Genomic DNA, 13515 nt, shown 5'->3' on the forward strand with positions numbered 1-13515 from the left:
TTCCTGCAACAACATCACATATGTGGTTAAATTACTTTAGAATATGTCAGACAGAAAAAGTCTGGTTGTGGTAGTTTTAAGTACGTGGTTTAAGGCCTATTCTTTTATCTCTGCGTCCAAACTTGGTTACAAAGCAGTTTCACTGGAAAACAGTGTGTTTATTGATTGACTACCACTGAAAAAGCTTTTAAATATAAGATGTTCTCACTAGTTTAGAGATTACTAACACATAGATTAATAGGGTTGGCTTAGAACCAGAGAAAAGAGGTTATCCCCGTGCTAAACGCTCAACTCTATCCTTCTGAGGGACACCGTGCTGACAAAGCTAGGACTGTTTGAAAAGAACAAAGTCCAGTAGTCTCTCCTTATCTGTGGTTTTGCTTTCTGTGTTTTCAGTTGCATTTGGTTAACCAGTCTTGAAGCAGACGATCCTCCTTCTGATGTATCCTTGGAAGATCAATGTAGCCTAACACTACGTCACAATGCTGACATCGTGCACCTCACTTCATCTCCTCATATGGGCATTTTATCATCTCACACCATCACAGGAAGAAAAAGAGTGAGTATGGAACAGTATTCTGGGAGAGAGAGACCACATTCACACACCTTTTGTTACAGCACATAGTTGTAATTATTCTATTTTATTACTAGTTACTGTTTTTACTCTCTTACTGTGTCTAATGTATAAACTTTATCAAAGGTATGTACATATAGGAGAAAAACTGTGTGTGTACTATAGGGTTCCATATTTTTTTAAAAGATTTTATTTATTTTTCATGAGAGACAGAGACAGAGAGAGAGGCAGAGACACAGGCAGAGGGAGAGGCAGGCTCCATGCAGGAAGCCTGATGTGGGACTTGATCCACCCTGGGATGGGACTCCAGGATCACACCCTGGGCCGAAGGCAGTGGCTAAACCGCTGAGCCACCCAGGAATCCCAGGGTTCCATATTATCTGTGGCTGCAGGCATCCACTGGAGTGTCCCCTACCATGGATAAAGGGAGATAAAACATCTCCCTACTTGAGCACAAAAGGAAAGGTATACCCGTAGGCAGATAGGTTTTGACAAACATGGAGAATGGTCTTAAGAGACAATGGTTTTGAGCTCAAAATACTATTTTAAAAAATCAGCCTTAGATAACATTTTCTGAAATCGAAGTCTTAATTTTTGGTACATGTTAAGTGGCTTATAGCTCAAAATAACCCTGTAGGATAAACCAATTTAGTTATATAGGGGTTCATTCTATCACTGATTTGAATATTTCATCTAAAAGTTATTTTAAGAAAGATGGTCCACTGAAATAGCCTCTTAAGAAAAACCTTAAAGGTATAGAACTAGAGTGGTTCCAAAGTTCTTAGAAGTCTCTGGTTCTGTCCATGGCCAATTCCCTCAAAGTAAAGTTAAAGCTTTCATTTTCTATTCAGTTTAGACTTTGCCTGGGAGTGTAATTCCACTCATTGCTGCTCAAAACATATCAAGTCTCTGACTGAAGTAAGTACAGTTTACGTAGGATTGACTAAAAGGCAAGCCCTCTATTCCTCTGGATACTTGGCTCTATCTGTGGGTTATGTCAGGACCTAATCTTGGGTCTCTTGTGGAGCTGCTTCATTGCCTGTGGTCTGGTACCATTAGGCTGCACTAGGAGATGCCAGAAGAAACTGTTCTTTGAAACTGATTGTATTTCTGCTAAGGATGTAGCCCTTCATGAGAGTAATCTCTTGAGTTTTCATGCCAGGAAGAGTGTATTTCTAAGCAATTGGGTGCTTATATATCAGACACTGTGACTCACATTACCATTCATGGTCTTCTCTTTGCATAGGCTAGTAGGAAGCTCAGAGCCAGACCAGAGGCTGCTCCTGGCTGCCAAATGTCCTGTCTTCTCAGCACCCATTTTGATTGTTAGCCTCATTCTAGTTTTCCTATCCTTATTTTCCTGATCTTCTTACTTAAGACACACATCCTGATTAAAAACACGTTGAAATAAATTAGGAATAAAATACAACACAGCTTGTTTCAGTTTATTTGAGAAAAGAAGTTATTTGCAAAGCTTCTTATTTATTGAGAATTTGGAACACTGCTAAAAGACGATAAAGTTCCCAGGCTAGCCCAAGGAAATTTAATTTAGCCACAACATAGCAAGATGTAGTGTGAAGAGAAGCTACTGTCATTCAAAACGAGTTCTGAAGGATAATTCCATATTCATGTTAAAAAAGAAATCTCTCTCATTAGAGAATTTGTGTGTAAAGACATATCACGGATTACCCAAACTCATACAGGCACAAGATACATAAGTTAAGTCAGCTAAGAAATTCATAAGCATTTAAATAAGAGAAAGTCCAAGGGCCTTATAAATAATCCATATTTTATTCAGTTAGGTTGACTTGCTCTTTTTTCCCTTATATAAACAAATAACTAAAGGTAATTTAATTCAGTGAAGAGTAGTGAAGTGAATACAGATCTTTGAAGAATAATAAAATGTTAATTTTATGATCCTATTTATTTTGCTAAAGCTTCATGATAGGACACAAATGCAAATTTTGACTCAGGGGTCAATTCTTAATTTTCCAGCAGTAGAAAATGAAGTCTGAACTTTATAAGCAAATTCGACATATTTCATATAGATAAACATAATAATGTCTTGGACATATTCAGAGGTCTAGAGTGTGGCTCACATTTACTGGGCTTTCATTCAGCATTTATGCATTTGAAGACTACCTAGTCAAATTTTCTTGACAGATCTTGGCTTCTAGGGGAAGAATTCTGCTTCTTTTAACCCTTGGTGCTACTTTTAAATGCATGACTTCAGAGAGTGGCACCACTGGATTTGGACTTAGAGAACCATGCTGGTGATGAGAAGAAGGATGCCTGGTAGCACTAAGAGCAGAAGGTGCAGAGATGAGTAGGAGGCTGCTATAAAATCCGGACAAAATCTGATGAGAGCCAACAAAGGGGACACAAAATTTCTGCCAGTAAGAGAAATATGTGAGAGATAATCCACTGGGCAAAAAGAGGGCCCTGTGGATAAAATAAGGAGAAAAAATGAAGTGATTTCTAGCTTGAGAGCTGAACATCCAGACAATGAGAGGGAATGCAGGATGGTCATGTTTGCCGGGGGGGGGGGGGGGGGGGGGATGCAGGATTTTGTGCAGACACACTGAATTTGGTAGCATACCCAGAAGATGAAGGCAGGCTTTGGAAAGAAGGGTTTGCAGGCTAGGGGAAAGCGTAAACCAAGGGGGAATCATCAGAGCACACAGGGTTGAAGCCACAACTGATTAGCACATGTGGGGGTGTGAGGTCAAAATGCAATGTAAGGGAGCTTTCATATTGAAGGAAGAGAGATAGCGGAGGAGGAGTGTCTCAAATGGGGAGGACACCAGGAGACAGTGGTATCCTGCGTCCCAGGAGGGAAGGAAAGATGATCATGGTGGTAAATGGGCCAAAGACAAAAAAGTAACAGAAGGAATTTGGCAGGGCAGACTGCAGTGGAATGAGGAGTAAGCAGAAAGCATGTGTAGACCATTCCTACCATGAGCAGGCTATCGGGGGATCATCTATGTTAAAAACAGACAAACCACACTGGTCTTTTTTTCTACAGGATTGGCTACTGGCTCTTTTAGAGTCATGATGTTTTCCTACAGAAGCTGGTTGTCTGTTCTATAAGGTTCCTTTGGCACAAGCCCTCAGCCACCATTCTAATCATCCCCATAAAGGAACAGATGCAGACATGGGGCAAGACAAGAGCACGAGCAACCAGAAGCATGGGAGGGAAGGTGATGACAGCAGCGGGACACTCACAACTCCACAGCTCCCATTCTGTACCAATCAGGAAGGAACTGGGGCCTCTGGTCCAGAAAGATTTCCTTCCCTTAAGGTAAATGGGGCCATGTGGCCTTGTGCATGACTCATAGCACCACACATCTTCCTTGGGAGGATGGCCTTTTGGTAGTCAATCCAGCTCTGCCAAAGCTAGCCTCACCTGTATTCTACTGCTAAAAACCTCTCCTCATGGCACAGTGACCCTGCATGCTCTTTCTGCTTGTTTTGATTAATCTCTTTTTTCTGATAAAATCCTGCCTCCCATCTTCCTTTCTTCTTCTTCTTTTCTTTCCCCTCACTATTATTTGGCAGAAATACTATCTTTCAATAATACTGCTTCTACCCCTCATTGATATTTTAGAATACGGCAAGTTAATTATTTTCAGTTTATATCCCCCTTTGTGATAATATTGCCTTAGAGTATGCACACACATTACAAAATATTTACTTAAGAGACCTAAAACAAAATATCAGTTGGGAGCAACGTCTATTAAAATATCACCTGTGGAATGACAATTTTAAGCATATGTTTTGTCTTCTGTCTTAAAAGGAGCACACAATGGGGTCATCAACCTGGAGCAAGAGAGGCGCTCCAAAGTCAAGGGGGCGTCCTGGGGGATTCCCACAGAGGACTGTAATCCTCAGTAGCAGCATTCAATGGGAGTTTCAGATTTGTGAGCAAGGCCAATGGAAAGCAAGATGAAATTATTTAGGGAAATTAAAATTACACAGCCCAAACTTGGACCTGGATTTTGAAGTCAAGAGTTACTAAGAACAGAAGGTGATGTCAGTAGGTCCCCAGGAGAGGTTTCGACAGACAGCTTAGGTGCACCTATTGATGGGACACCAGAACACTCTGATCTATCTCTTATGCCAAGAAGTCCACCCAAAGAGAAAGAGCTGCATCTTACTGTGGAGACAGGTGGAGGCTGAGTCATCAAGGAACATGGGGAAAAGAGTTGGTACTGGAGGTACACAGGAACTCATTAACTCAGTTCCCTATTGGCTGTATCATCTTAGGTTTGCTGCTTTACTGCTCTGAGCTGCAGCTTCCTTACTTGCAAATTGGGGGAAATTAAAAGATCTGCTTCATGGAGTTTTTATGATGATTAAATGAGATGATGCAAGGAAGGGCCTGACGAGTCTGGCTCATGAGAAATGTTGAAGTATAAAAAGGCTGCTATTAAAAAAAAAAAAAGGCTGCTATTACGGTTGTATTTGTAAAATGGAGTAGTAATATCTATTTTACAGTAATTCGACACTGAACAAGACAATGCATACTAAGGATATGATATACAGTGCTTGATTCACAGCATGTGATCCACCGATGTTAGTTCACTTTGGAGTCCCCCTCTCTTCTTTCCCTCTAGACACTAGGGGATCTGTGTGAATATGGAACAGATACCCCTGAGGCAGTAAACAGCCTTTGTGCGAGGACTGATTTTATTAACATTATTTTAATCAGAATTTGAATAAAATCAGTTCTCCCAAAGCTTTTGACCACTGGAATGAAACTGTAACTAAGCCTCAACAGAGTACAGAATTTGGTACAACAAACACATGTAAGACTACTACCTCCAATGGATCTAGTTAGCAAAATGTTGGAAGGCTTCTGTCATAATACGGTCTTACTGGAACAGAAACTCTATGAACGCAGGCCCCGGATAAGTTTTACTCTCTGCTGCATCTCTAGTGCCCAGCAGAATGCCTGATACACACTGGAACTTCAATACATATTTGTTAACTGAATGAATACGGCTTCCAGGGATATGTTATATGTCAGTGTCTTTGTGAAAAAGTTACCATCCACAAGGATCATGGAGAGGAAAGCAGGCACAGGAGGAGGCCCAAAGGCAGCTCTGGTGGTGACAGTGGACAACTGACATACCACAGCATAATGATACATGGCACTGGCCTGACTCAGGAATACTGGGCATTCCAACAGAGCCCTTCAACCTTAACCAGGTCATAAAAAGAAGATAATTTCAACCTAAGTAAGACAAACTCAAACACTCCCAACCATATTACCACTACCTTAATTTGAAAGTGCTTCACAGATTATAAATTCTCATTTAATAATTTGTTGGCCTGTGTGTACTTTTTATTAGAGTCCCTACTAAGTCAGTGGGGGTGGGGGGGAGGTCTAAAAAAAAAAAAACACAATATGAATGTGACAAGATTTCTGCTCTTCACAGATTCAAAATATAACAGGAACCAGCAAATCTTTTTTCAAGGGCAAATTCTGTTAATTCATCCATCTGCTCTACCCATACTTGACCCAGGTGTTCTGGCTCCATTACGGAGTCAGATACTCAGGACTCTAGAGAGATTTATGACCCTGGAGCACAGAACGCAGGTCTCTAAACCTTCTGTCCATAGCTCCCATTCTCTTGCACATGTTAAAGACTTAAAGAATAGAAATCAACCAGATTCTCTTTTCTTAGGTTCCAATATTCTCAACACATTCGTTTTCAGGCTGGCAAACGAAAATATAAAGGAACTGCAAAATGAAACAGGCTGTGCTGTAAGGTAGTAACTCTTTCCTCCATCCTTAAGGAAGAAAAAAAATGGAAGATACGGTAAAAATAAGCACTGGGTTCTCTCTTATTCCTCAGCGTTAGGAGGATGCCAGGGAGACACTCCTCTGTGATAATAACTGTATGCATGAAATACAAGAGGCTTTCTGGGTGACTGTGGATTAAAGTTAGTTATTGTAGAAATATGATTGCTAGTAGACGACTGCATAGGTTAGTAGCTGTGGTCATGAAACAAGAGGTAGTTTTTTGCATTTTGGTTATTTTTAATTATTTAAAACAAAGAGGCTTATTTTCCTCTTTACTATTTTGCATTGGTTCTTCTGACCTTTGGAAAGTCTTCTCAGTGAAACAGATGGTGGCATCTTAAGAAAACATGTTCACAATCACTACCAGTGACAGATATTTCTGACAGTATGGACTTGTCTTCTTCCCATACCAAGTTTTGTTCATCACCTGAGATATCTCATTTATTCATCGCCTGAGATGTCTCAACGTTTTGGATTTTTCCTGGTGTTTTTATTTTTTTTAGAAGGAAAAGGAACTAGCTTTTAAGAAACTATATGTCCCACATATCTTGCTCTCTGAATTGAGTCTACTACTTAACAATGCTATTGACAAGATATCCCTGTGATAGAGCCTCTTCCCCCATTCCTGCTCGTCCTTTAGGGGACGGACCAAGTCTGAAGGTCTTAGGGCATGGAGAGCATCTGACTGAGGATGCAAGAGCAGGGGTGCTGGGAAGGAAGAAGAGAGAACTCTGTCTGACGTAGCTCATGTGTTTAGCCAGAACATAGAGAGAAATAGTTCCAAACCTGAGATTGTCACTCTGTGGTGCTCTAGCTTAGGGTAGAAGCTGGGGCTTGCTCTTTGAACATTCATCTAGTCCGAGGCTCTTAGAGGCCTCAGCAATGGCGGTGATGCGGATGGGCAGGCCGGTAATGGCAGCATGTACACTCGAGCATTCCAAACAGCAGACACAGAGAACCAGCCTGTGCTGCCAGTGGGCTGGGGAGGGGAGGCTGGGAGCCCCTTTCTCAGGGCTCCTGCTGTAGCTTACTCCACCTAATGGTCTTCCTCAAGCCTGGTGAGGCAGCTTGGAAAACAACTACCCTAGTAACCATGTGATCACTTGTTAGTAATGGGCTTGCTATACACACCTTATGGTGATCCCAAAGAGAAAGGAATCAAGCTGGTTTCATTTGCAGGAAGGCCTTTTAAAATATAATAGGTGAATTTCTGGGGGAAAAAAGAAAGGCTAGATATAAATTTGGTTGGGGAAAACAAATCTTATCTTAAAATTCTCTTAGATTTCTCTCTATTCAGATATGTGAAGAGGAAGAAAGGAAGATTAAATTATGTGACCTTCTGTGCCCTAAACATGGTCACCCTGGTAGTTAATCGGAATCTTTTCACTTATCCTTATTAATAAGGAGTTACCTATACACACAGCATTCACTCATACGTTTCTTTTGCTTTTACAGTGTGTTATCATGGAGAAAGCAAAGTTGACTCAAATATGCTCCCTACACAAGAGTGATGGGGCAGGATTTTACACAAAGTGTCTGGAAGACAAGGGAGGAGCCATCATAAATATGACCCATACATTTGCCACATACTGTTGCTTTCATTAGTGCCTGGCTTGGATGCTGCGGTGAGAGTGGTGAGCAAAACCACATATAATCCTTGACCTTCTACAGCCTGTGGTCAGAGTAGTACGGAAGGCATTATGGAGGTAATTACAAAGTTCATGTAGAATGACATCTGGTTTAAGTATCATGACAGAGAAGTCACGGGGCTGTGAGAGCTTGCAAGACTGGGGAGTGCCCTTCCTGGGGTCTAGGCAAGTGAGCAGAGAGCGGTGATCTATATGAATGGAGAAAGACCCTGGAGACACAGAAATAGCATGGGTTTAAGGTAGTACAGTATTTAAGGACATCAAGAAAAGGCCAATATAAGGGGAGCACCCCCAAAGTGGGAAGGTGATGGAATGTACCCCCTAAATGGGAAAGTGACCCTGTGGCAAACATGGGCCACGGTAAGGATTTTGAACTTTATCAAGAGCAGTGAGAAGCAACTAAAATTTTTTTCTTTTTCCTTAATTGCTTAATAAGGAATAGAGTGGGTTTGGGAGGTTTCAGAGAGCTTATCAAGAGTCATTCTATTAGCTGAATTTTGAAGGATGATTAGAGATTTGCTGCATGAAGGGGGGAAGTGTTTCAAACACAGGACCCAGGAAGTGATCACACGAAAGCCTAAAGCCATGTGGCACCATTAAGAAAATGGGAGACATCTGATCTGGATGAAGTGAAGAGAGGTAGAGAGGAGGTGAACACGGAGAGGGGCCTGTGAAGCTAAGGAGAAGGAATTTTACTTCAAAAGCCACATCAGTCCTCTGGTGCACTTAAACAGGGGGTGAGGGTGGCTGCATTGGAGCATGCATATCTTGACTCTGTTCCGTACAATCAAGGCACCCCTTCTGCACAAAATCTCTACCTAGCCTGCTTCCCCCAGTGCCCAGCCCTGCTCAGCAAGTTAGGCGAGGGTACAAAGGGGACCGATGGTAGATTATGGGTTCAGCCAACCAGATGAAGAGTAACGATGAGCTGGGCCAAGCTAGTGGGGGTGAGGAGGAGGGGATGGGCCTGAGTGGTGTCGGGGCAGAATGTGGGAGAACAGAGAGCTAGGTAAAGGGAAGGGATCTTGGATGAATGTCCAGTCCCCGCTCAGCTGGGCAGCTTTGGATATGTGTGAACTGTCTACTGCACCTGGTGCTTGGGCTAGAAACAGACCTGGGAGTAAACATCAAATCAAGGTGGCAAATGAAACCACAGATTATATATTCCATGTCTCCACAAGTTTAGAGGTCCACCACTGTCCCAAAATCTTTTCAACCTTGGTCTGAGAAGGAAAGAAACAGAACACCAAACTTGAGTACATTGTGAATATTCAACAAAGAACTGCTTAATGAATGAGAGACAACTGGACCAGGATAGAGGCTCAATGGTTTGTTCTGGTTCCAGCATGGCTGCAAGAAACTACACTCTTAACTTAGCATTTTGCTTAGTAAAGGAAGGGCAAAGGAGATTTTAGATAAGATGCTTCTGCCTGCAGAAATGATTTCTGGTTAAGACAACATCACCATGAGGGATCAGATGCCAGGGAGGGATATTATATAGGGAAAATATTTGTATTTATTCTCAAACTGTGGATGAGGAAAAAGAAATGAGGAGGGCATGAAATGAATAATTATGCTACAAAACAATATATATAATGAATTGATTACACAAGTAATTTTACACTAGGCAAAAGGGGGGTGTACTAAATCCACTCAAAAATTACTCCAGAAACAAAAGAATATAAGGCTAATAGATGCATTAATGATATCTAATGAGCCATCTATTAAATAAAATAATTACCTTGAGAACAGAGAAAATCAACTAACTGAACACTGATGAATATTAACTGGCAAATTAATATATGAAACATATATAATTGGAGAAACAAAAGTGAGCTAAGTGTATATAGTGCTGCAGATTAACACCTAGGGCCAAAAAGATGCTTTAAAATCCTGTCTAAAGGGGCAGGCTCAGTGAGTTAAGCATCTGCCTTTGGCTCAGGTCATGATCCCAGGGTCCTGGGATTGAGCCCCGAGTTGGGCTCTTTGCTCAGCGAGGAGTCTTCTCCCTCTTCCTCTGCCCTTATTCCTGTTTATGCCCTCTCTCTCAAATAAATAATCTTAAAAAAAATCGTCTCTAAAATGTCCAGATACTCTCCTGAAGCTGTATCACTGCACACAAATGGATGCACATAAATGTCTTCCTTGTACCAAGGAGGCACTGTCCCTGCTACGGGAGTTTCATTTGGAATGGTCTTTCTCCTTCCGATTATATTCTGCTAACTGCAGTTTGAGTCATTCTCTCTAATCCAACATACTCAACCAATCACTAAGACCAGCTAATTCTATTTCTCAATAGATCTCAAAACCAGTTTCTTCTTTCCTTTACTCACCATTGCTCCAGTCTGGCCTTCACCATCATGACTCAATGAATCAATGCCATTGGCTTCTAACTGGCCTCTGTGTCTTCAGCTTCCTGCATGTCTGGAGTGATCCAGGTAAAGGGGACCTGGAGTCTGCTTAAAATACCTAATGGCTTTCCTCTGCCTAGCAACACATCCCAGCAGCCTGGCAGGCCACACAGGGCTCTGTCTTCTGTGGTCCCACCTCCGGGATACTCTCACTTCGCCTGCTGTCTGCCACAGTGGCACCAAACTGCTGGCACTTCCCCATGCCCAGCACGAATTACATTGTTGTCGTCTTCTTATTCTTTTATTTATTTTAAAACATCTGTCCCCTCTGCTTTTGCCTCCCTTCACCAGCAAATCCCCACTGGATCTTTGCAGCTCAGACCAGCTACCACAGCTTTCTAAACCTCACCCACAGGCTGTGTTGCATCGCCTGTCTGCTCCCACGATACGCGCTCACGTCTCTATTGGCGTGCTGCCACCACCCTGTTGGAAGATTCGCCATGAACGTATTCCTGTACGGGCTGAACTGCGAAGTTCCTCTCAGGCAAAGATCATGTTCTGTTTATTTCTGTACCTCCAGCAGGGAGCAAAGGGTCTGGCATATTGCAAGTATCCTAAGAAGGCTAGCTGAATGAAGGCTCAAACCAATCTCACCATTTTGAAACTGTGTATTATAGCGATAGAGATTTCTGGATTGCCAATAAATACCTGGTGCAGAATGTGACTCCACAAGTTTAACCGGGCTGGCTAAATCACTGTTATCGACTAAAAATTTCAAAGATTTGGCAGTTGGATTGCCAGTGTAAAGGTTAATCCATAGTAGCTAATTTACTTGTATTTGCTGAAACAAAAGACAGGACTCTGGAGTACCTGGTGTATGCCAAACGGTCTGCCAGAAAGTTTTGCACCTTTAGCATTCTCATTTTATAGATGATGGACTGGGGAGTAAATTATTTATACCAAGGTCACAGAGCTAGTTGACCTTAAATTTGAAAGAAGTTTTCTTTTCATTCTTTAAAAGTAATCTCCATATCTAACATGCGGCTTGAACTCACAACGCTAAGATCAAAAGTGGTATGCCCTGGGGTGCCCAGGTGGCTCCGTGGATTGAGTTGTCTGATTCTTGATTTCAGCTCAGGTCATGATCTCAGGGTCCTGCTATTGAGCTCCATGTTGGGCTCCATGGTCAGTGGGGAGTCTCCTTGATATTCTCTCCCTCCCTTTGCTCCTCTCTCCATGCCCCCCAAATCAATCAACCAACCAATCAATCAATCAGTCTTTAAAAAAGAGTGGTATGCTCTACCAACTGAGCCCTCAGGTGCCCCCAAAACAAGTTTTCTTCGTTCCAAGGTCAGGAATCTTTCTAAGTCAAGACTGTCTTGCTCATAATTCTCATTCATAATACTGAAAACAGTATTTAAAGCAAATTAGTTCAGGAATGAGACTATTAGAGGAAGAAATAAGGTGTAAAACAATAGAGACATCCTAGCAAGTCATTATAACTTTTGTTTCTGTTTTGTCATGAAAAGACATTTTTGTGAGCTATTTTTTTTGAATCTCAAAATAGGAGTTAAAAAAACTGCTATACTTTCAAAGACAATTCCAAGAATGAGTGGCTATCAAGTCATGTAGCAAATCAAGATGTGACAGTGATACATTATTATGTCCTAATTTGGAAATTCTAAATCTTCTTAAAACAGGAGGGTAGAGATCAGCTGAAGGAACCCCATTCAAGGCATTCTTATTACTAACACAAAAGCCAAGAGGACCCATCTTGATTTAGCTGACTCTTATTAAATCTAGAGATTCACAGCTTGGCTCATGTAACTCATCTAGTTTTATCAGCTAATTTGGTTTCTGTAAAATCTTCCTAAATTCGCTAGGTACCAGTTAATTGTGAAAATAAACGCTAAGTCATATGTAAAAATCTATTACCTGATGAAATGGGATTCAGTGTTAGGAAAGGGGTCATAGAAGAGAAGAAACAGGAGATAAAGTATCTTTTACCCATGACAAAGTAGTCATTTGGCTGCTGATGCAAATAATTAAGAGGCAGGCAATTTTCTACGATGCTCATTACAGTAGTTTTCAAACAGGATATTTTGTTAAGTATACTTGTGTTTTTTTTTTTTTTTTTTAAAGGATTACCCTAGTACAACACAGAATTAAAGATACTTTATAGGAATCCCACTTATTTATAATTGCATTTTATGGTCTACCTTTACTCCTTACTTTCTTATATTCTTTACTTTTATTTCCTCTTTGCTCTGATTCTCTCGTTTATTATTTTTTAATTATAACAATTATTTCATTTTATTATATGTATTTTTATAAGTTTTTTAAATGCTTTAGGGGCCAAGAGAATGTATAAATAGATAAGTGCAATTTGGAAACTTTTATAAACTAGACTCAGTAATTCAACAGTGACACTTAGATCTAATAATTTTTTAACACTTTGCTCCACTGTCAAGAGTAAAAAATGTTATTTTTCCCCCCAATTCAGGCTGTTGTATATGTTAAATATCTCCTTCTCTGAGTTAGCTATACAATTTTTACTTATTTTTCAAAACAATTATCATTCAAAATAGTGGAACTTAGCAACCTTAAAGGAATTTTTTTTCTTAAAGGAAAAATTTTTAAGGAATTCCTTAAAGGAATTTTTTTATTTTGAAATTTCAAGCATATTTAATGATAATAAATAATCCTTCCTTGAAGAGTCTAAGAAGCTGTTTTTCTTCAGCACAAATGAACTGTCTGTAGTTGTTGTGGGGCTTTGTTAGAAAGAAGGGATCAGGTAACAGTAGTTCTACTCAAGTGCCACAAGCTATCCCATGAGTTCAACAGTATAAATTCAGAACAAATTTAAGAGTAAGTTTGGGAAGAATTTAGAAAATTTGTCTTTTTTTTCTTATACTCCTCTCCTCCTTCTCTGTGTTCTTGAATAGTCTGTAATATAAAAGTTAAAAAGCTTTTCACAGAGAGGTATGATTTATTTAACCCTTGTATAGTGAGCAAAACTCTACTCTGGCTGCTTATTAAACCATTCTCTGGTTTCTTTGATTGCTTATAATATACACATCCATTTCAAGACTTAAAAAAAGAGAAAACTGTTTTGGGGTGGGGGGAAATCCT

At 40.6% G+C, this 13515-nt stretch overlaps 1 protein-coding gene and 1 long non-coding RNA gene across 4 annotated transcripts in view; one reads left to right on the top strand and one right to left on the bottom strand.

Moving 5' to 3' along the window:
• LYRM4 (LYR motif containing 4) overlaps positions 1–13515 on the bottom strand; it is a 159595-nt gene that overhangs the window by 137003 nt on the left and 9077 nt on the right. The window lies entirely within an intron of this gene.
• Positions 395–11143, top strand: LOC100685715. Its single transcript, XR_005384254.1, has 5 exons — positions 395–559; positions 3600–3875; positions 7839–8089; positions 10332–10470; positions 10735–11143. It is a non-coding gene; the product is annotated as an uncharacterized LOC100685715 (long non-coding RNA).

Source organism: Canis lupus, chromosome 35, assembly GCF_011100685.1.
Source record: "Canis lupus familiaris isolate Mischka breed German Shepherd chromosome 35, alternate assembly UU_Cfam_GSD_1.0, whole genome shotgun sequence".
NCBI lineage: Eukaryota > Metazoa > Chordata > Mammalia > Carnivora > Canidae > Canis > Canis lupus.